The following is a 22,969-nucleotide window of genomic DNA, read 5'->3' as shown; positions in this document are numbered from 1 at the left end:
AACAGTGAGGGGACTGAAGGGCAGCAGTCAGTGAGCTGGGGAGCCCCTGAACCAAGCCAGTTGTTAAGTAGGCGTGAGAACCCATCAGCTGGAAACACCGAAGGCGGGCAGGCAGGCGGAATGATTCTGGGTGAAGGAACATTGTAAATGTTGTCACCCAAAATAGAGCCAAGCTGAACTTGGCTCCCAAGCACTGCAAGCCTCCTTCCTGCTCCCTGCTGGCTCCCTTCCGAAGCCTCAGAGATGCTCCCCAGGACCCACACCTCTTTCTCCCCACATAGGTGTGGCTTCCTCTGGGCTGCTACTCCAAACTGGAGACAGTGGGCAGAGGAGCAGCTCTGGCCTAAAGCTCCAAGAGCCAGCCCTGGGGACAGGCTCGGTCCCTCCTGGCCCAGCAACCATACAGATTCCATAGGCAGAGGTCAGGGAACTCAATGAGGCCAACCAAAGGCAGATCTACCAGGGTGATAACACAGACCCCCTTATCTCTGCTATCACCTCCACCCTCACCATTCCTGCCACCCCAACCTCCAAACGTACTCTTCTATGTTCTATGAATCAGCCAGTAACTCAAATGAAAACTTCAGCATTTTCTTCAATAAATCTTTCTCTCTTACCCTCACATAGAATTATTCACCCAGGTATACTGACTTTCCGTCCAATCTATTACCTTCTTCCTTTTTTATAACTTCTGTTGAACTTCGGGCTGTATCACTTTCCTTTGGATTACTGTAGGAACTTCCTGTTTTCTTTACCTTCAACCCTTTCCATTCCATCATCAGATATGATCCGACATCACGTGTGATCACTTCAATCCCCTCTTCAAAAACTTTTCAGGGGCTCCTCCCCACCTACAGAATGAAGCCCAAACTCTTTAACATAGGACTCAGTGTCCTTCACCATCTCTCTGTGACCTACTTTGCTATCCTTGTCTTTTGCCTCCTCCCCACTCTCACACTCCATGTTCTAGCTACATCAGACCTCTCAGAGTTCCCTGGATTTTCCAGATCCAAGGTGTTAAGGTGAGACTTCTTGCCTGAAGCCTGCTGCTTGCAGGCCTTGCCGATAAACATTTCCCACTCTGATCTCCCGTGGGCATCCATACCATTTATTTGGCACTTGGCTCATTCAGCTGGGTAGAGCTTGTTTTCCTTTGTGTCATCACAACTAACCTAGAAGAGTTTATAGGAAGAAACAGTGTCTTCATATTCGTTTGTCCCTAGCATCTACCACTGTGCATTATATTTTATAGCACTTAATACATGTTTACAGTTTATGATGATGATACCATCAGTTATCGTTTCACTAATACTTCGTTACCCCAACCAAATTATAAGAAGCTTGAAGATACAGGCCATGTCCTGAATTTCTTTTTATCTCCTTAAACATACAGCATAATGCCTTGTATACCTCAGAAAGCAATTGGTAAATATATAGCCCGATTATAAAAGCAGATATTCATTCATTCCACAAATATTTATTAAACACCTGCTATTTGCCAGGCACTGTTCTAAGTATAAGAGATGGAGCAGAGAACAAAAATGACAAACATCTCTGTCCTCTTGGAGTCTATAATTCTAGTGGAAAGAGACAGACAACATTTATAAGATAAACTGGTAAAATATATAGTAATGTTAGACAATGATGAAAGAGCTAAGGTGAAAAATAAAACAGAAAGGGAGGCAGGGAGTGATATGGGAGTTGCACTTTTAGACAGGATGGCCTGAGAAGTCCTCATTGAGAAGGTAACGTTCGAAGAGGTGAAAGAAGGGAATGAGCCATGCAGATTTCTATAAGAAGCATATTCCAAGCAGAGCAAACAGCAAATACAAAGGTGCAGAGGCAGGAACAAGTCTGGCAGGTACAGAAAAAAGCAAGGAGGAAGGTCTGCACCAGGTAATGTGGAGAAAATGAGGGGAGAAGATAGGGGCTTTGAGCAGAGGAATCACATGAGATGATTTCTTTTTCTTTTCTTTTTTTTTTTCAATCTGGCTGCTGTTTTCAGAATAGATTGAAGAGGGATAAGGGTAGAAGCAGAGAGACCAATTTGGAAGCTATTAAAACAAGTGGGTAAGAGATAATGGTGGCTTGGATCAAGTGGATAATTGGAGAGGTGATGAGAAAGAGGAAGTTTGTCAGTTGATGGACAAAATTGCCTGGATGTCTCTTGTAATCTTCGATTCAAAAAATGGCAAAACCAGTTGTTCAGGTCAAAAGTCTTGGAGACATCCTACATGCCTCCTTTCTTCTCCCACTCCATATCCAATCCTTCACAAATCCTGTACGTTCTACCTTCAAAATAGATCCAGAATCCAACCACTTCTCATTACCTCCTCAATTATCCACTTGATCCAAGCCACCATTATTTCTTGCCTAGTTGTTAAATGGCCTTCAAATAAGTGAGGTAATTTCCTACTTTTGATAATTATATTCTGGTTATATATCATGTCAATATTAGAAGAAATTGGGTGAGGGGTATACAGGAACCCTCCGTACTATTTTTTGAAGTTTTCTTTGAGCACCAATAGGAAACTAATATACAGAGGCAGAAGGAGAAAAATAAATGATATTTTGGAAAGAGCTACTGCTCTTGAGTAATGACTTGATTGAGGAATACTACATTTTATCAAGTTTATGTCTCTAGCTCTATAGTAGACACACTATCATATTCTACAATTAATAAATGCAGAAGGCAAGAGGGAAATAGAAAGTCACTATCTGGCAAATACCACAACCAACTGTGGCAAACAGGATGCATCAATGGATGCTAAAATCAGTGGTCAAAGTTAGAAGAAAAAAATTGGAAGAGAAAAAGGATTTACATAGTTTCAAAGTATGTCCTCTGAGATATTTATTAACTGCAAAGAGGAAGGTAATAACTTCATAGTAAAGAAATTTGGCAGATACCACTTATCCAAGTTATCAAGGTCATCATCACCAGAAAGATGCACTGAGGAGGACACAACCTCATTTCTGTGATAATCTTGTCAAAAGGCATAACCTCACTTCAGCAACAAGAAAACATTAGACAGATCCAAACTGCGATACATTCCTAAAAATAGCTGACCAACACCATTCAAAAGTGTCAAGATCATGAAAGACAAGGAAAGACTGAAGAACTGTTACAGAGCAGAGATGATGGAATAGTAACAACCAAGTGTAATGTGGGATCCTCAGTAGGCTCCTGGAACTGAAAAGGAACATGAGTGGAAAACTGACAAAATTCAAATAAGGCCTACAGTTTAGTTACTTTTATTGCACCATTGTTAATCTCCTAGTTTTGATCATTTTACTCTGATTATGTAAGATGTGAACATTAGGGGGATCTGGGTAAAGTTGACTACAGGTACTCTGTGCCATTTCTACAACTTTTCTGTGAGTCTAAAATTAGTTCCAAATAAAAAAAAATTAAGATGAAAGATTATGTCCTAGATTTACTATTGATTAAATATCACCCCACAACTCCAGGCACCTTTCCCTCAGTTTTACCTGCAAAATAAGATGAACAGAAAGTATGTCATTGGGTGGGTCTCCCCCACAAAATACCTATTAGGCCTTGAGCTCCCAAGGACCAGAAGTGAGAATTTGAAGGAAAGATCCCAGAGCTTTAAATATCTCTCCACCCACCTCTGAGAACTCCTGTGAACATCAAAGGATCTGATGATAGATCTGAAACTGCCATTAATGAGTACCGGTTAGCAGCTCACCGGAGGCCTCCACCTTTAATTCTATTGGCCAAAGAAAGGTAGTCAGGGACTAGAAGCTGGTACTTCCCCAGATGTGGTCACCCCAGCAGCACAGCAAGGCCAACACCGATCCTCCTCGCAAGTGTGTGCCTCCATAAGGAAGTTCTTGGTCTCAAAATTCGTCTCTCTAACTGCATCGCAGTCTGCTTCTAATTACCTTCCATTCCCCATAGTGACTACATTCTTGCACAGAGATAGCCATGAAAGAAATAGTTCTGGTCACCAAGGCCAGAAGGCCTGTCAAGGTCATGTCCACAACCACGTGACATGCACACAACATGTCAGGTACCACATGCCCACTCCATTGCTCAGTCTATCCCCAGTACCGCAGACACCTCAGGCTCATGTCAAAATGAGAAATTACACCTTCGACATAATTATGTCACTAAGAGTGCCTAGAATGCATCTCGGGCCTGTGGCAGGCTTGGGGTGGCGGGGAAGGCAACAGAGTTGGGGGGAATGGGAGCGTGTAGGGTGCAGTGAGGAGCAGGGAGGGAAGCACTGACACCAGCAATGCTCTTAGCCAACTCCACCTCAGATGTGACTCTCAAAGTCTTCCACAAAAGCAGATGCCAAAGATGTCTAGGACACAGCCTCTGAAAATTAGTGGCCTCTTCAGAAGACCGGATTGAAGAGGGTCATTAGCACACGTCACCCCATTCCTAGAGCCAGGCCAAAAAAGAAAGGATTCTTCCATGACTTCAGCTGCTGAGGACCTTAGTTTTGGGGTCTGAGTTCTGACAATAATTCTAAAATGTGTCATCTGTCACTTATCCTGCTCAGTACATGTTCTGCCCAGCTGTACCATGAGAGCAGACCATCACCATGCTTTTAGGGCTATTGTGCTCCATTACAAACAAAATGAGGATTATTCAGCTTCAGCAGAAAACTGAAGTGTTGAAGAAAGCTTTTAAGTACAGATTGCCCCAATTTGGCTCTCTCACATACTGCTAGTATGAAATGGTACAACCATTCTGGAAGAAAACTTGGATACTATGTATTAAAATTCTCAAAGACGTTCCCATCCTTTGACCCAGAAATTCCACTCCTGGGAATTATCCTAAGGAAATCAGAGTCACACAGAAAGATTAAGGTTCAAGGTTGTCGTCCCAGTATTAACTCTAGAAGTAAGAAATTGGCTAAAATAAATGTTATACAACTGAACATTGATTAAATAAAATACAAGTCATTCATACAATGGCCTACGTGTCCATTAAAAATCACATTTTCCAAGGACAGCTTGTCATACATTATATGATCCTTATTTGGTGTGGATATGGTTTGGGAGAGGAGAGGTATGCAAAAGTGCCAGAAGAAGAAGCATTTGAGATCTTGCTCCCTGGCATATGTAGTTAGTCTGGCTCAAATAAACTCATAAATATTCTCAAAAAAAAAAAAAAAAAGCAAGAAAAAAATACACCTTAATAGTAGTTAATCTCTGGGTGGTTGAGATGCTGACGAATCTTTTCAGATTTTCTTCTTTATATTTTTCTGTTGCTTCTAAATTTTCTCCAACAAACATATATTATTATTTTAATAAGGAAAATAGATAGCTCCCATTTTATAGGTGAATAAACAGAATTACAGACAGTCTCCTTAACTTGCCCTAGGATCTTTAATGAGTCAGAAGTGAAACCAAAAATAAAGACCCTGGTCCTCAAAAGCCTAGCTCATCTCACAAGCTGCCAGCATGTATGCAGTGGTGGCTTGAGGACAGCAGTTCTTAACTGGGGCCATTTTGACCCCCCAGGAACCATCTGGCATGTTTAGACACGTTTTTGTTTGTGTAACTGGGGTAGGGGACGCTACTGCTGCTGACCACCTTACATTGCACAAGATAGCACCCCACAACAAAGAATTATTTGGCTCAAAATACCAATACAGCGGGTCCTCGAATAATGTCATTTTGTTCAACGTCATTTTGTTATAACATTGAGAAAAAAGCAAGTCGATTCTCAGCAGGGGCCACTGCTGTGTGGTGCTTGCACGTCTCCCCATGGCAGCATGGGATTTCTCCAGGTTCTCTGGTTTTCTCCCATATCCCAAAGATGTACAAGTGAGGTGAACGGGCATGGCTACATCGTCCCGGTCTGAATAAGTGTGAGTGTGTGTACACCCTGTGACAGAAGAGCGTGCTGCCCAGGGCTGGTCCCTGCCTTGTGACCTAAGCCACTGGGACAGGCCCCAGCCACCCTCAACCCTGAACTGGAATAAGAGGGCTAGAAAATAATGATCTTACTTGTTTTCATTAATCTTTCATAAGTGTGTATAGCTCACAATTTATTTCAACGTTTAATATTAGAAGTATTTAAGGTCTTTATTTAGGAGTTTGGTGATGCTTTTGTGACCAGAAATATGCCGTAAGAACTTAATTCTCGTTTATATTAATTAGCCTATGGTAAAATTGGTTTTGTTATCTATGTCATTTTAGTTAAAGTTGCAGTTTCCAAGAATCTATTGACACTGTTAAGTGAGGACCTACTGTAGTTCCATTGTTAGAAGCCCTGCTCTAGAAGAAGGGGACCACGAATTTGTTCCTCCGCCACTGGACTTTGAAAAACCTCAGGTGGTTCAAAAGTACATCAAGAACCTCAAATCCACTTTTGTCCTGTGCAAGCTGCAGTGCCCTCTGCTTCAAACAGTATCTGACTTGGCAGTTAATGGGCCCCAGGGTGCAGAGCACCAAGGCCTTTATTACTTATATTAAGCAACCGCCGTCTTCCAGCCAAAGAAAAGTAAATTGTTCATTTCACTCTAGAGCCATAACAGACACAAATGGAGCACAGCTTAGGATCAAGAGCTCAAGTAGAGGAGGTGAGTCAGTCGGGGGAAGGTGGAGGGAGTGGCATACCGCAGCGTGACACCAGCTGCACTGAGGAGCAGGAGGCCTGTCCTTCCTCTGCATCTTTACTTCTGGCACCCTAAAATTCCTGGGTGACCATGCCAGAAATTTAGCTTCCTTCCAAGTACTATTAGAGTAGATGAAAAGGAAAAAAGGCCCTACCCAAACCCTGAGAAAAATTCTTTCCTCTCTCAAAAACTTCTCCATCAAAGGTACCATCAGCTTGAACTCACCTATGGGTTTCAAGGGGATACAGATGTGATGCCAGTTTTCCTGTGCCCTTGGACCCAGCTTAGCAACTCACAGGACTCAAGAGCTGGAAAGAAACTTGGTCAAATGCCCTCCCTTTACACATCAGGGGACCAAGTCCCAGAGAAGCTAAGGATCAGGCCCAAGTCACACAGCTATGACAAAGTCAAACCTGAACCCAGATCTTTCATTCTGTCTATTCCTTAACAGCATCTCAGTCCCGAAAGTCTGGTGCTATTGACCAAAGCCACCAGTCCTGTCAGTGCAACCACTCTCTAGTTGGCATTTCACATGAGGACAGGTGTGGGGGACCCAAACAGGAATGTGTGCACAATGGGGAGACTATCCTCTGTGTATCCCACTTGACTGCAGCCACCAAGGACAAGCTCAGAGTCTATGCAGGAGATGCTCAGGAAATCGGAGATGTGACCCGCAACAGGCGTGACTCTCTGGTGTTGCTACTGACTTCTCCTTAGAGTAACCCCGCAAACCTTATTCCAGCCAGAACAAAAGAGCTTTAGTTCACTGGGGTTGCTGCGGGCCCCTTTCACTGGGTAGTTGACCACAACTCTTTGCTGTATCTATTCAACAAATATTTATTGAGTATCTATTATATATCAGAAACCAAATTGGCCACAAGCCATTTGGGTCTGATCTAGTGTTTCTAAGGTCCAGGCCCGTGATGCGCTCCATTCACAGATGGCTTCGCGATCCCTTATTGCTCACCACTCTAAGTTTCACTATAGGAAACTCATCCTTACCTGAGCTAGCTTAGGAGAATCTAACTTTGGCTTGTGACCAAAAGAGTACAACTAAAATCAAAAGAACTGTATATATACTGCAATGAATTCCAGATGGGTCAACAAAAATGCCAACTTAAAACCTAGAAGGAGAAAGAATAGCCTGTTTATTCCAGCAGTGGAGGAAAAATAATCTTCTGACAAGTGATATGATGACAAGACTGATGGGTTAAAAAAATAAATAAAAGCATGAAGACAGGAGAGGTATGGTAGTAGGGTTAGAATATGTGCTCTAAGGTCAGACAGGCCCACCTCTACTTCGAACCAGCTATGCAGCCTTGAGTACACCACACTATTCAACTTCTGAGTCTCAGTTCCTCACATGACAAATGGGATAATAGCAGCAGTGCCAACCTTCTCAGGGTGTTGTGAAGACTGGATGAGATAACATGTGCCAAACGATTACATAGCACTGGTACATATTCAGTAGCCGTTCTTTCTGGCACTTAGAAACCACTTGGTGCTCACCCTCCAATCCAATCCTACCCTGTCCCAGAAAATCCTAGCAAATGGTACTACAAGCTTCCCTGGGCTGCCTCGTTCACTGCACTGTGGATCAGCACCACCATGTCTATCCACTGTCTCAAGGGACGCTGCCTAAGCCAGATGGCAGTTTGGAGCCCAGACCATCTAGGGGTGACTTGGGCTCCCTAAGTGCTAGAAGCATCTAAGAGTGATACTGACTGATCCAGAAATCCTGGGAGGCTGGTCTGGAATGTGGTAGGAGGAGGATGCAAGCCTTTGCCTAACCAATAGGAACAGAAGCTCGGCAGTGCTACCATGCTGTGAGGATTCATCACTTGTCAAAGATCCAGGGAGAAATCAGTAGCCTCTCAGAGTGTTGCTGCTCATGCAAGCTGGGGGCACATGGGGTCTCTTATCTGCCTTGCCTCAGAATGCAACTGTCTTCAGTGTCATAGCGTCCAAAACCTAAACCAGATCGCTCCTTCCCCAGAACCAAAAACTAGGCTGAGGGCTCTTCAATTGAGAGAAAGGAGCTGTCCTCTATATTCCCCATAACAATGTGAATGGACTTCTACACACAGGAAGTGCTTTAAACTAGGAATGTGTACCTTAAGTTCACAGGTGAAGGTCAAGTATGCCAGAACTGATTCTCCCCTCCCATCCTCAAGGGGAAGTGCCTTACTCATGCTGGATTAGGTATCTCCATTTCCAGCCAGAACCCTCAGTGATCCAGGTGGAGAACGCCAAAATCATCTGATACATGGGTGCTCTCCCAGGAGGCTCTCTAAGGCTTATTAATTATTGTCTAAATATCCCTTGAATCTGGCCCTCCTTCACAAGGCCTGCTGCCATTGCCTTGGTTCAGGCCCTTCTCACCCACTGGAGGGCGCTTTGTTACTAGTCCCTCCCACTCTTGCTTGTCCCACGCACAGCTATTGGAAACCAAAACTAATCACATCACTTTCTTATATGAGTCTTCAAGGGATTTTCTCTTGGTATGATAAGTAAGAACCAAACTTCTCCGTGTAGCACACAAGACCCTTCCCTATCAGCCACAGTCTATCTTAGCAGCAGGATCTTCCATCACGTTGAACACATAGTACATTGCATGCCTTCATGTCATTGCCCATGTTATTTCCTCTTCGTTAAAATTCTTCTATGCCATCTTCTAACTGTTCTTCAAACCCTTTAGTCCTTCTTCAGGATAATGGCAGGAAGCCTCTGAGATGGCCCCCAATGATCCTGCCCCCTAATATTCCTGCCCCTCTGCAACATCTTCCCCTTGAGTATGGGCTGGACCTAGTGATTCACGTCTAATAAATATGATATGACAAAAGTGATGAGATATCACTTCTGTGGTTAGGTTAGAAAAAGACTGTGACTTCTACCTTGCTTGCTCTGAGGGAAGTCACCTGCCATGTTGAGAACTACCCTACGGTGAGATCCACGTGACAAGGAATAGATATCTCTGGCCAACAGCAGCGAGGACCTGAACTTTGCCAGTGGTGCTGAGTGATCATGAAAGCCCCCTGTTGAGGCCTGAGATGACTGTAGCCCTAGCTGACACCTTAATTGCACCTTTGTGAAAGTCTCTAGGCCAGAGAACTCAATTAAGTCACATATGGATTCCTGACCTACAGAAACTATGAGAAAATAGATGTCAGCTGTTTTAAGCCACTAAGTTTTGGGATAGCTCATACAAGGACCCAGCTCAAACGTCCCTCATCTATTAAGCATTCCCCAACACCCTCTTCTGTCCCCCAGCCCATCTGTACCTCTCTCATTGCGCATGAGACAAATCCAAACTCCTCAGGGCCCTGCGTGACGATTCGATTCCGCACACCTTTCCAGCCTCATCTTCCCACTGCGCATGGCACCTGTGCAGTCTTTCCGTTACTCCCACGCGATTTCTCACCTCATCTCCTTGCACATATTGTTCCCACTTTCTGGAGAACTTCTTTCCTCTTTTATTAGTTAGCTTCCACGTGTTCTTCAAAATCCCAACTCAAATCTCTTTCCTCCAGGAAGACTCTCTAACTCCCAAGGCTGGGAATAAGTGTCCTCCATTTGTCCTCCCCCTTCTCTGTACTTTTCTAATGAAAGCATTTATCACACACATTATGCTGTCTATGCCTTTGACTTGCTTATGCCTTGGGCCAGAATGTGAGGTCTTTGAGGGCAGGGCACACGTCTGTCACTCATATCTGTATGTATGCTAGTCCTGTCTTAACTTTCAGAAATTTCATTATACTCACTAGAGGTCCTTCCAATACCTTGGCTTCTCAGTTCCTTGAATTCTTCTTCTCCAGTGCCCCTGTGCTCCACCCTACTCTAGCCACTGACTCCACACACTGCAGTCCCTCTCATCACTAAGAACTGCAGCCCCTCCATGCACTCGAATGTACGCATCCCACTCTCCAATACCTCGTACTGTCCGGATCACTCCCTCTAGTGTTTGGACTCTAACAACTCTTTTACCCTAACATGTTCTCCAATCCATTGATACTACCGCCCTTTTCTGGTCCTCACAGTGAACGCGATATCCTCTCTTCCCTTCTTTCCCAGCTTGCATTCACGATCAAGCTTTATAATAGTTCCCTTTTTTCACTTGGCAAAACCACAATTCTAGTTAAATTCAACCTGGTATTTGCAGCCACGCAATTGAATGTAGCTGGAGAAAAGCACGCCGCCATGTAGACTGGTCTCACTTTAAATTCATTACCATGTATCCAAGATGGGCCGTTAATGATGCCTGTGTATTCTAGTCACTCACCTATTCCTCTAGATGACTGTTTCACTCCTGCTTTCTCTTCAGCTCCTCCCCATACTCTCAGTTGATGACTTTATGTCCTACTTCACTGGGAAAAATGAAACAATAAGAAGCGAATTTCCAGATTTCCACCACAATATTTACTCACCTATCGGCTTCCATACACACAACTCTGCCCTACTAAAGATGAATTGTTCATAGTCAGTCCCAGGGCCAATCCCTCGACTTGTGCACCGGGTCTCATCCCTCCGCTACCGAGAAAATCATTCCCACCGCCACCCCTCCACTTCCTGCATCATTAATTTCCCCTTCTCAACTGGATTGTTCCCACCAGCATATAAACATGCTGTTATTTCTCCCATATTAAAAATAATAATAACAGAGGTTTAGTTTGAAAAGAGGAAGAAGTTCTGAAGATGGACGGTGGTGACAGTTGCACAGCAATGTGAATGTACTTAACGCCGCTGAACTGGACACCTAAAAATGGTTTAAATGGTCAGTTTTTTGTTGTGAATACTTTATCAGAATAAAAAAAAATAGTAGAATAAAAACTCTTTGATTCCCCTTCTCCTACCAGCTAACATCCCATTACTTGTTTTCCTCCGCAGCAAATTTGCAATTAATTCCTTCTCTTCTGTTTTCTGTTAAATCCACTCAAATTAAGCTTTAACCTCCACTACTGCCCTGAAGCTGCTCTTGTCAAGATCCCCAGTGACGTCCACATTGCCAAATCCCGTGCTCATCTTACTTGAATCCTCAGCGGCACTTGGTGTACTTTCTCCACTTGGCTTCGGGGTCACCGCATTCATTTGGTTTTCTTCCTACCTCACTAGTCACTTCTCAGTCTTCTCTGCTGGCTCCTCCCCTTCCCCCTAACCTCACATTGCAGTTTCCAGTCTCAAGTACTTGTTCTGCTTTTTGCTCTACCTATACTCACTCCTTTGGTGATCTCGTCTACTTCCCTGGTTTTTAATATCACTTATATGCTCACAATTCCTATTTCTTTACCTCCAGCCCATATCTAAATCTCCACTTAATACATCCAAACTATCCAAAACTGAACTCCTTATCGCCCCCCAAAATTTGATCCACGCACATTCTTCCCCATCTCAATGGCAATATCATATTTCCAATGCTCAGTTAAAAAGCTTGGAATCATTTTCGCTCCTCTTTTTCTCTTCCACTCTATATTTTATCCATCAGGAAAGCTTTTGAGCTCTACCTGTTTAAAATATCCAGAATCCAAAATCTTCTCATCCCTTCCTTTGTCACCACAATACACTGAGCCATCATCATCTCTCACCAAGATGTCTGCAGTGGCCTCCTAAGTGATTTCTCTGTTTTCACCCTTTCTCTTGAAAGTCTGGTCTCAGCATAGCAGACTTTGTGATCTCTTTCAAATGTGTCAGATCATATTACTCTTCTACTCAAAATCCTCCTGTGGATCTTTTTTTTTTTTTCACTAAAAGAAAAAGCCAAATCTTCACATTGGCCTATATGGCCCTACGTGATCTGGCACCCGTTGCCTCTCTAATCTCAGCTCATTTCATTTCAGGCATATGGGCCCTGAACTTGGTCAGGCAAGCTTCCACCTTAGGTCGAATTCCCTCTGCCTGAAATTCTTTTCACCAAATTATCCATATGTCCTACTTCCTCACCTCCTTCAAGTCACTGCTCTAATGTCACTTTGTAAATTAGGTCTATCACAACCACCCTATTTAAAATTGCAACACCTCCCCACACCCTTTATCTCTTTCTGTTCTTTATTGTTTTTCATAGTATTTACCAATTCTAAACACTATTCAAGTTACTTATTTATTATGTACATTCTATATTATTGGGCTCTCCCTACTAGAAAGTAAATTCCATAAGGGCAGAGATTTTTGTTAGTTAATATTCCAAGCACCTGGAAGAAATCCTGCCATAGAGGAGGAACTCAAATATTGTCACATGAATGAATAAGCCCAGCATAATGCCTATCATGTAATAGATGCTTACTAAATATTTTATAAGCAAGTGAATGAATAAATGAATGATCTATCTATCACTAAACTATGAGTTTCCCATGGGCAGAGATATGACTTATTTTTGTGTCATCAGTACCCAGAACAGTAATAGAGATTCAATAAATGTTGTTTAAATGAAAGGGGGAAAAAAAACCTGAAAATGAGTGAGGTGAGACTGGAAATGTGAGGTGCCAGTATTCTAAGGTTCATATTCTGAGTCTCCTGTTTCCTCCATGGCCACTCCCAACCTGGAGCTTTCCATTTCTGGATCTTTCAGGATGTAATTCTCAATAACTAGAACGAAGTAGTCAGGTAAATATGATGGAGGACAGGGCACCTTATTGAAGATGGGCTTCCCTGCAGGCTTTAGCTAAGGCTTCACCATCGGACCACACAGGTAGGGTTTCCAGGTGGGCGCACAGTGAGTCCATAGGTAATAGATGCAAATCAGGCTCCCATAAAGTTTAGCTCCAATGTTAGGCTTCCGGGACCCAAATTCTGATAACCTAGAAACTGGAAAATCAAGTTACTTCAACAAACACATCCCTTGTGTTTCTCCTTTCAGGGCTCCACATCTCAATAGGTATGGTTGGCGCTGGCTCAGATACCTTTGCAGCCCATCATTCATTTCTAACACTGGGGGCAGGGGAGTGAAATGGCTCCTTATGCTGCAGCTGTGAGATAGGCCTCTCCTGCCTGCCACACCCTCAAGTCAGGAAGGAAGCAGTCAGCCTCCTGACACAAGAGTCCTGCTTGCAACTGGAGAACATATAGGCTGTTGCCTGTAGGAGAGGCAGGAAGGGGGTGGTGCAGAAGGAGAGCTGGTGCCAACCTGAAAGTCAGGCAGGAGAAGTTAGAACTCTGCTACTATATTCTATGACCTTGGGTAAGTGATTTCACTATCTGGGCCTTCATTTCCTCATATTTAAAACTAAAAATTTGGGGAGCATTTGAGATTTTGCTCCCCGGCATATGTCGTCGGTTTGGCTCAAATCAACGCTTATGAAAATTCAGAAATAAAATGAAAATAAAAATAAAGTTTTGAACAGATAATCTAATTATATGAGTCTCCTAAAATTGATCTATTATTGACTTCTCTAACTTGACAGTTTGGGAAAACAGCATTGTCTGCATATACCGCCCAGCCAATTCATCTTAACCCCCTCCTCTCTAGCTCAGCTGTCATTCATTCACAAAAATAAACAATCCTGGTACCAACTCTGTGCCAGGCACTGTGCTAGGACTGTGAATATGACAGACACAGTCTCTGCCCCGCAGGAGCTATGGTCTAGCAGGCAGACAGACATCCAACATCAAATGATTTTTCAGTTACTGCCATGAATAAGTATTACAGAGATGTGGAAAAGATAGTGGCACTGTGCGAGCGGAGATGACATTGGTGGAGTCGACCATGCAGGGTGTGAGAAGGATGTGGTCTCTACATATGTCAAAGTTAACAAAAGAGGTTGGAGCAGAGTAGGGATGGCAGAGTGAAATGTGATTGGATGTGTTTTTAAAAGCTCACTATGAGGACAATAAACTCAGAGAGTCACAGTCGACATGAAAAGGCCAGTAAGGAAGCAACTACAGTGAAGCAGGTGAAAGATGATTAGTATTGGACATGGGTGATATCAATGGAAAAAAACAGATAAATTCAAGAGAAATTTAGGAGGTGAACATGATAAGATTGGGGGATGAATAAGAAAGAAGAAAGTGCCAAAGTACAAACTTAAGTGGTTAAATCAGGGAAGACCATTCAAGGGCCAAGTTTGGAAAGGGGGTGATAATATTGGCTCAGTTTGGGACATATTGAGTTTTAGATAGATGTGAGATAGCAAGTAGAAAAAATAAATAAGTTGAGTATGTAAATCTGGAGCTCAAAGGTCTCCAACAAAAGAACTAAAGACATGAATTTGGAAGTCTTTATAAACCCGGTAACTGAAGCCATGAAAACTGCTCACAGAAAGTATGCAGGAGAAATAAGAGAACCTAGGATGGGGGCTTGACGAATTTCCACATTTAAAAATTGAGTAGAGAGGAAAGAGCTGAAAAACAGCAAATGTGAAGGAACGACCAGAGAGGTAGGAAGAAAACGAAGGGAGTGATATAATGGCCACCAAGGAAACAACACATTTCAAGTCAGGATTAGTTCCTAGTATCAAAGGAAACAACACATTTCAAGTTAGGATTAGTTCGTAGTATCAAAGTGCTGAGAGATGATAATGAGATGGGGAATGAAACACGTCCTTTAGGTTTAGAGACATGGAATTCACTTAGAGCAGTTTTGATGGAGTGGGAATTGGGTGTGAGAGGAGAGGTCATGAAAAAGAGAGAAAGTATTTAGACTCTTCTTTCAAGAAGTTTGGTTGTGAATACAGAAAAATATCAATGGTCGTTTAAGTTGGGAGAGATTGAGTATGGTGTAAAATGGATAGAAAGGATTCAGTAGAGAGAAAGACAGAGAAGGGAAAGTTGAGAGAAAGCAAAGTTTACTCTATCAGGCTCCAGAAAAGGTGGGAAGGGATGGAGTATAGGGAATGGCCTCAGACAAGGGACAGGCCCTCTGGGCATCAGAAGGGAGGAGGAGAGGATGAGTGAGTAGGAAGGTGAGTTTATACTTGCCTCTTCAAACATAAAGTCATAAAGTCAGCTCTGCTATTGTTTTCCAGAGAAAACCTCAAAATCCACAGGCTTACTTGTTCTTGGTGAACAGTATAGACCCAAGGAAGCAAACAACCTCTGTGGGCCCCATTTTGACACCTAATACAAATGATGTTCCTTCTTCTGCCTCAATCCTGAGTCAGAAAAAGGCAAAATGGGAGCTGTTTCAAGCCTAGTTGTCCACAAGTGATGGGAGAGGATCTCTGGGAGAGGATCTCAGGGAGATGGCCCAGGCATAATCAGGTCAAATCTGGGGAAATGACTAAAAACAGCAATAAAATAGAAGAGAAGTAACCAAGTGCCAGAATGCAAACAAGAGATCAGAGGGGTATGTTAGGAGAGGAAAAGGCCCCCTCCATCTTGCGGTAACTTTGGAAGGGGGCAGAGGCTGCCCAGCTAAGATGCTTCCCACGTCACTGCCCAGGTGCCTGAGGTATAGGCCCCCGAAGGCTAGAATCTGGACAGTTTATCCAGTTCACTGTCTCATAGCCAGGACTATGACTCTCAGACCAGAATTCAATCAGCATTTCTTAGGCCAACATGCAGAAACAGCACTAGGACACAAAGATTTAAGAGGACAAGTACTTGCAAAGGTCACAGGAAGCAGAAGACCATTAATACAGAAGCCAAAATATGAATCCCAGGTCAGCACTTGACCCCTGTAGGTCCAAACCAGCACTCCCCCAATCTAGATCCTGATCCTCTGTTTGCTCTTTTCCCAACACTTTGAGGTACTCCTCTCGTGGACCACAGAGAGGATACTCATTTACAGTGTCAGTGCTTCTAATAAAAGCTCATCCCTGGAGAGGAAATCCATAGAAAAGCTTAATTCCAAATGAAGAACTATAGAAGGAGCCTATTTAGAACGCAGCCTCTGAGGTCCCTGTCACCCAGAGTCCCCAAAACACTGGGGAAGATAGAAGAACAAGCAGGGAACCACGGGGAGGTGATAACTGACACTTAGCAGGCTACCTATAATAAGCAAATGACATAATAGAAATAAACACAGTTTTGGGGTGAGGTACTGCAAACACTGCCCTAGCAGGCCGAGGGGCTCCAGGGAGTCATGCTGGGCTAGAAACCCGGTTATTTCTAGGGCACCAAGCAGCATCTGACCTGAATCAGGAGGCTCTAGAAGCAGGGACCAGAGGGCCAATCAGAGTCTGAGAAACATAGCCCCGCTCCCGCCAAGGGCCTTGATCACTGGGTCACTCTGAGAGTAAGGCAGAAGAAAGAAAAAAAACACAGAATTCCTCAAAAAGCCCCATCCAGAGGCTCTTTAAATCTCTTGAGTCTTCACATTAGCCAGGAGGGGATGCCTGTGTAATCAGTAAGAACAAGTAATCCCCCTTATCATTCTCTTTGTTTTCAAACTAGCTCTGCCTAGAAAGCCTGGTTTCAGAAGAACTCCATCACTTACAAGGAGGGTGGTCTGCTTAGAACTCACCTGATCGTTCAGAGCCTCAGGTTCCCAGGCGTAACACTGGGAAGGGAAGGCCCACCTTCCAGGTTTGTTGTGAGAATCAAATGAAGTCATGTCTGTTAAAGTACACGCTCAATCAATGTTAGGGCCTCTTTCTTATCCTGTTTTAACTGAGAGTTTACACTCATAGCTAAAAGGTCTTGGTCTACGTTCCCTGAACCTGCAGCAGAGGATAAAAGGGGAGTGGCTCAGATCTCCTTGCCATTCAATTCAAAAAGTAGAAAATCTACAGAAGAATCAGCACTAAAAATCTGAAGTTGAATCTGAAGAGTTTTCAAAGGTAAAAGATAACAGGAACAGAATTCATCCCAAAGAGGAGCTTCATGGAGAGCATACCGGTTGGCCTATCACTTGGAGGGGTTTATGTTAGGGGTTTACAGGACAGGGATGAGGGACTTAGCTCCTCACCTTCTAACACCCCAGGACCCAAGACAGTTAAACCTGGGGTAATATACCAAAGTGTATCTTGCCCTTCACTTTAGTAGAAAGCAGAAAATAACAACAAAAATGTCGTTTGAGTTTTTTTTTTTAAATCAACAGGCAGAGTATGTCTCAAGATCAGGACATATATGTTCAAACCAAATTATTGCTTCCAGAGACATGAGCAATGAGAAAGGATGACCCTGAGACACGGTAAGATGCTCAAAGTTAGACTGAATTCTACAATTGCTGAGGCAGAGAAATACCCCCCATGCATTTTAGCAATTCATGTAGAAAAATTTTACACATGTAACCCACCTGACTCCAAGAAGAGTTAGCTGATTCCATCATGCCTCCTGTGCCATCAAGTGTAAGGCACAGCAACTTCAGAGATGTTAACGTATGGGGTGAAAGGAAGTGCATCACCAAGCCAATGAAATAGAATACATTTCATTGGCCTGAGGAAATATTCTATGCTCTGTCTCAAATTCCCACTTGCTGGCCTTGCCCTTTAAGCCCTTGGTAGAGGGACTGTAAAAAAGTTATGCAAAAGGCACTCTCAGAGCAATAATCTTTAAGAGTGAGTAAACTGGTTAGTAGTTATAATAATAACAGCACAGTCTGATACAGCACTTTGCAATCTCCAAGTACTTTCACAGACATTATTTCCTCTAAGACTCACAATATCCCTGTTGGCAAGAAAAGCAAATATCATTAGCCCTATTTTTCAGTTAAGGAAACAGGCTTGCAAAGGTCAGTTGTCCCAAGGTCACAGAGCTAGTAAGTGGCAAATTGGAATTTAAACCAACATCTCTCTCCTAGGACTGTCTGTTTTATGCGACGGAGTCTAGGACCATTCCGGCATGTCCATTGAAGAAGTCCAAGAGTAATGCCTGACCTCTGCATTTTTAAGTTCTGTCTTTATTCAACACTGTTTCTTAAGAATGATCCTTAAAGGCCTACAGAGGTATGGAATACTAGAATGGACCATGCTTTGCTATCCTCTGGTAGTTACTGCCCATGACCTACCAGAGAGTAATCTCAACCATTTAAGTTTCATACTACCTGGGGAACTCACGATTCCCTGAAATACCACCTCTGTACCCATAAAATAAGCATGGCTTCGTATTTTGTGAATTCCTTCTTGAGTCCAGGCAGAAGGGTCTTAAGAATTCCTGTCTACATCTACTTAGGGAACAAGGATAATGAGAACTTCACTTAACCCAGGTGGCCAGAAGACCCCGAAGAGCAAAGGCAGAGAGCCAAAAATAATCTCCCAGTGTAGGAGAGGAACAGCCACATCCCACAGGCCAACAGGCCTCATTTTAGGAAATATTTGGGCTCCTCCCAAAGTAAGAATAGCCTACATATCTACATGCATAAAAACAAAAAGGCTCCATCCTCAGCCCTCAGCTCTTCCCTCCAGGAGTCCTCTGCTCTTCCAGCATCAGCTATCCCCTCCTCGTTTGTAGGTCATGGACTTACAATTCTACCTTTCCAGTCTGATCCTCTCACTTAGGCTACAGCCCTTTACCAAGGGAGCCCCAGCCTTCTCCCTTACTGCTCCTCCAGTTCATACGCTGCAGCCTAACTAAACTACCTCCCATCCTTCTTTAGGTCAAAAATGTACTGAGCTAGGTACTGTGCTAGTTCCAAAATCTGTTTTGAACTTTCTTTCTTCCATGATTTTATGCAAGCTTTTATCTCTACCAGAAATAACCTTTCCCTCCTACCAACTACCAAAGTCCAACCTGACCCATCTATCGAGGTCCATCTATAATTCCATTTCCTTTTTCTTGGAGTCTTTTCTGATATATCTAACTATATTTGTATTTGTTCTTCCCTCTTCTTTATGTGCTACCCTCTCTTGTAGCATAAAACTTAGTACCTTAACCACGATTTAATGATCTGCCATTCCCTCACCAGAACTTCACAAGCTCCTTGATGATACATGCATGTTGTATTCATTTTTACATTTCCTGTAAAGGGATCTGCCGAAAGGAAGCACCAAAAAATAATTGATCACTTAATGTCTACTATATTTTCCATTTGGGTCTTTCAGCAACAAGAGGAAGCCTAACACTAAAGTGCCTGGGTTCAGAATCCTGGCTCTGCCACTTATTTATTGCTTCGTGACCCTGGGCAAATTATTAAACTTCTCTATGCTTGCAGTTTCCCCACTGTAATAAAGAGGAGAATAACTATTTATTTCATATGGTTATTATGAAAACTAAGTTAACATTTATAAAGTGGTTGGTAAATTGCCAAGTACATTATAAGTGTCACAAAAGTATTTAAGAAAATAAAATCATTGCCAAACTCATCATTTTCCCCCTTAATATTACTTTTCCTCACAACTTCTTTTTTGCTAATGGCACTATTATTTTCTCTAGCTTTCCAAGATCGATCATTGACCCCTTTCTCTCCTTCAGCTCATCACCAAGTCTCACAGATTCTAGATTCTGTGTAGTTTACCTGACTTTTCCCCTAGTTTCCATGGCTTTGAGGACTTTATAATTCCCTCCTTAATCTCTCAAACATGTACCTCTCCCCAACCCCAGTCCACTCTGAATTGTGTGTACATAGTATTTGCAAACATTCCTCTTTTTATATCATACCTCTGCACCAGTACCAACAATGGCACCCTATCATCCCCAGAACCCAGTCCAAACTCCTTTGCCTGTCCCTGGAGACCCTTTTTAATCTGGTCCTGCTCTACTTTCCTAATCTTATCTCCTCTATATCTTTACTCCAACCACACTAATCTCCTCATGGTCCTGTAAAGACATCTTGCTTGTCTCTACTCTGCTCATATTGTTCTTTTAGCCTAGAAGCCTTCCCCTTATCTTCCTAAATCCTCCAAACCTATTCATTGTTCCAGATTGATCTCCAGTCCTAACTCTGACCGGAAAGATTTCAGCCCTAATTGATCTTCCCTAGCTCTGTATTCTACAGTCTATTTTCCTTTTTGCAATTATTATATGCCTTTTGCTTTATGTTGTTTGCTATTGATTAATGTTAATCTGATAACCCCAACTAGACTGTCAACCTTTCAAGAGCAAGGCACATGACTACTAGACCTCCTTGCACCCTTCGAAGAAAAGAACCATGAAAGAGCTAAAAAATGTATCTATTAGCCAATATTTGATGATGAATTTGCCTCTCCCTTTCTTTGGAAGGCAGGGAGTGGATGAGACAAGGCTGCATACCCATCTAGCTGATCCTATATGCTGTGTTCACAGATGGTGTGGCAATCCTACTTGGGGGATTAGCTGTAGCCAAAAAGTCTGCTCTCTGTTGACAAACGCCAGCAATCACTGTAATCTAGGCTGCCATATGGTTCACCTAGCCCTGTAGCAAAATCAGTTTCTCAGGGATATGGAGAGACCAAACAGGTCAACTCTCCTAACTACGGAAGGGAGAGAGGTCACCTTGAGTTTGCCCTTCCAAAAATAGCAAGGCACAGAGGCTCCAAGGACAAACCAAAGGTCAAATAGATGCAAAACATACATCCCCTGAGGCTCCTCTCAACTGAATCTACCCCTCTCCTAGAATCTAGTGACATGGGCCCAACAAATCCCCTCTTTCAAGACTCTTGAGACTTCTCTAGAGGAATCTACAGCTGGGCAAGGGCAGAGAGAAGAGGTTACGCCACTCTCACTGTCTGGAGAGAGCTGTCCAAAGGCATAGTTTAATTTCTGTTTTCATAGCATCTGGTTCTGAGGACCATTAACAGAGTAAAACAATTTTGTCACTGAGCCAGTTGTCCTAATTTAGGAGGGACACTCCCCATTTTTTGATCAACTATTCATCATTTTCCCCATTCTCCCTCCTTTATGAATTTCAAAGACAGGAAGAGGTCAGGCCTCCATCATCTTCCTAAATTGCCCCAACCCCTCCCATCCAATTATCACAATCACAGACTCTGGGAGGCTGCTCGGGTTTGATACTCAAAATGGAATACAGGGGAAGTCCAGCTTCAAGAAAGAAATTCAGCATTCCAGACATCCAGATTTCCCCTCAGCCTAGGATTTTGCTAAAAATTTCAGATAAAAACTATAAACCCATGCAGGCTCTATTCTGATGCCATGCCACTTACCTCACTGGCTTGAAACACTCCATCCCAGTTCTCACAGCTCAGAAAGAAACCACCATTTGTCAGCTCAAAACAAAGCCCAGGGTATAAGTACAGCTTGCACAAGATCATACAGAAAGCAGTGGGCAGAGACTGGACTCAGTGAGGCTGATTTCCAAGGAGTCTTATCACTTAAAAACAAAACAAAACAAAACAAAACAACAACAACAACAACAACAACAAAACCTGACTAAGCTTGAACAGTCTCTTCTTCCTTAACTAAGGACACAGCCTCGATTCTCCTCCTGGCCACCTAAGAGAATCTCCTGTCACTTCTGACTGCCTGATTCAGATTGTAATTCTGCCATTCATTTGACACCAATCACCCTGTCTACCTACATTCTAAGGCCCTAATATCTCCCACTCCTATGTAGCAAAGCAGAAAGCTTTAAGTATCTAGAGGGCCCTGGTTAAATCATTTGTGACAAATAAACCTTCGCTTCTTAATTTGGGCTGCTTTTGAACCCAGATCTCCTGGCTATGCTCCTTGGCTATGGCATGTGTAGGTATCCTAGAGTCACAGAGGAAAAGAAATCACTTTTTCACTCATTTTTTTTCCTCAACTAAGATTTATTAAGCTCCTATTACATGCCAAGTATCATGAAGGTGATAGTGATACAGTGATATACAAAACAGCCAAATTCTCCTATCTCTGAATAATATTTTCAAGGTGGTTCCCAAGAGGCTAATAAAACACAGAATCCAATCTGCACACCAGAGATTTGGTTTTGATTATTATAAACATCAGCAACAATATAGTAAAGAGTCCAATGCAGCATATTTTAACTAAACCTATCCCCCATTTTCACCTAAAGTGGCTGCATTGATTTACCATTTTCATATCTCTACCAACATATTACACACCCAGGCCAATCTCCTCCCATCAACCAGATGTTTATTCCCAATTGCCAGTTTTAATCCAAGGTAAAGTTCATTCTCTTTTCAAGTCACCAAACAGTTGTTATCCATCTAAATTATGTAAAGCACAAGTAAACATATATATAATAATAAAATAAAATAAAATGCACCCTTTGCTCCAGTTTCATCCTTCATTCAAGAAGCTCACAGTCTGGAGGACCATACACACATACTCTCTTTCCTCATCCAACAATGCTAAGTGATAAAATAATCCATTTTGATAACAGAAGAGCTATGAACTGCTACAGGGGATGCCACGAGTCATTCGGACTGAGGGGACTGGAAAAAGCTTTGAGAACTGAGATGTGAGCTGAGCCTTGAAGGATGAGGAGGCTAGCAACTGACTGAGAAAGAAAAGAAAAGCATACTAAGCCAAGGAGACTGAATGCACAGAAGCACTATGGAAGAAAAATGTAAAATGTATTCAAAAATTTCAAAATGGTACATTTCAGCTATAGCAAAAAGTGTGGAAGA

The 22,969-nt window shown here is 42.8% G+C and overlaps 1 protein-coding gene across 1 annotated transcript in view; it reads right to left on the bottom strand.

Moving 5' to 3' along the window:
* Nucleotides 1-22,969, bottom strand: part of NRG2 (neuregulin 2) — a 163,291-nt gene that overhangs the window by 126,555 nt on the left and 13,767 nt on the right. The window lies entirely within an intron of this gene.

The sequence above is a fragment of the Pteropus alecto genome, unplaced genomic scaffold, assembly GCF_000325575.1.
Source record: "Pteropus alecto unplaced genomic scaffold, ASM32557v1 scaffold78, whole genome shotgun sequence".
Lineage (NCBI taxonomy): Eukaryota > Metazoa > Chordata > Mammalia > Chiroptera > Pteropodidae > Pteropus > Pteropus alecto.
Note: the sequence above shows the minus strand (reverse complement) of the source record. Positions and strands in the feature narration are given on the sequence as shown.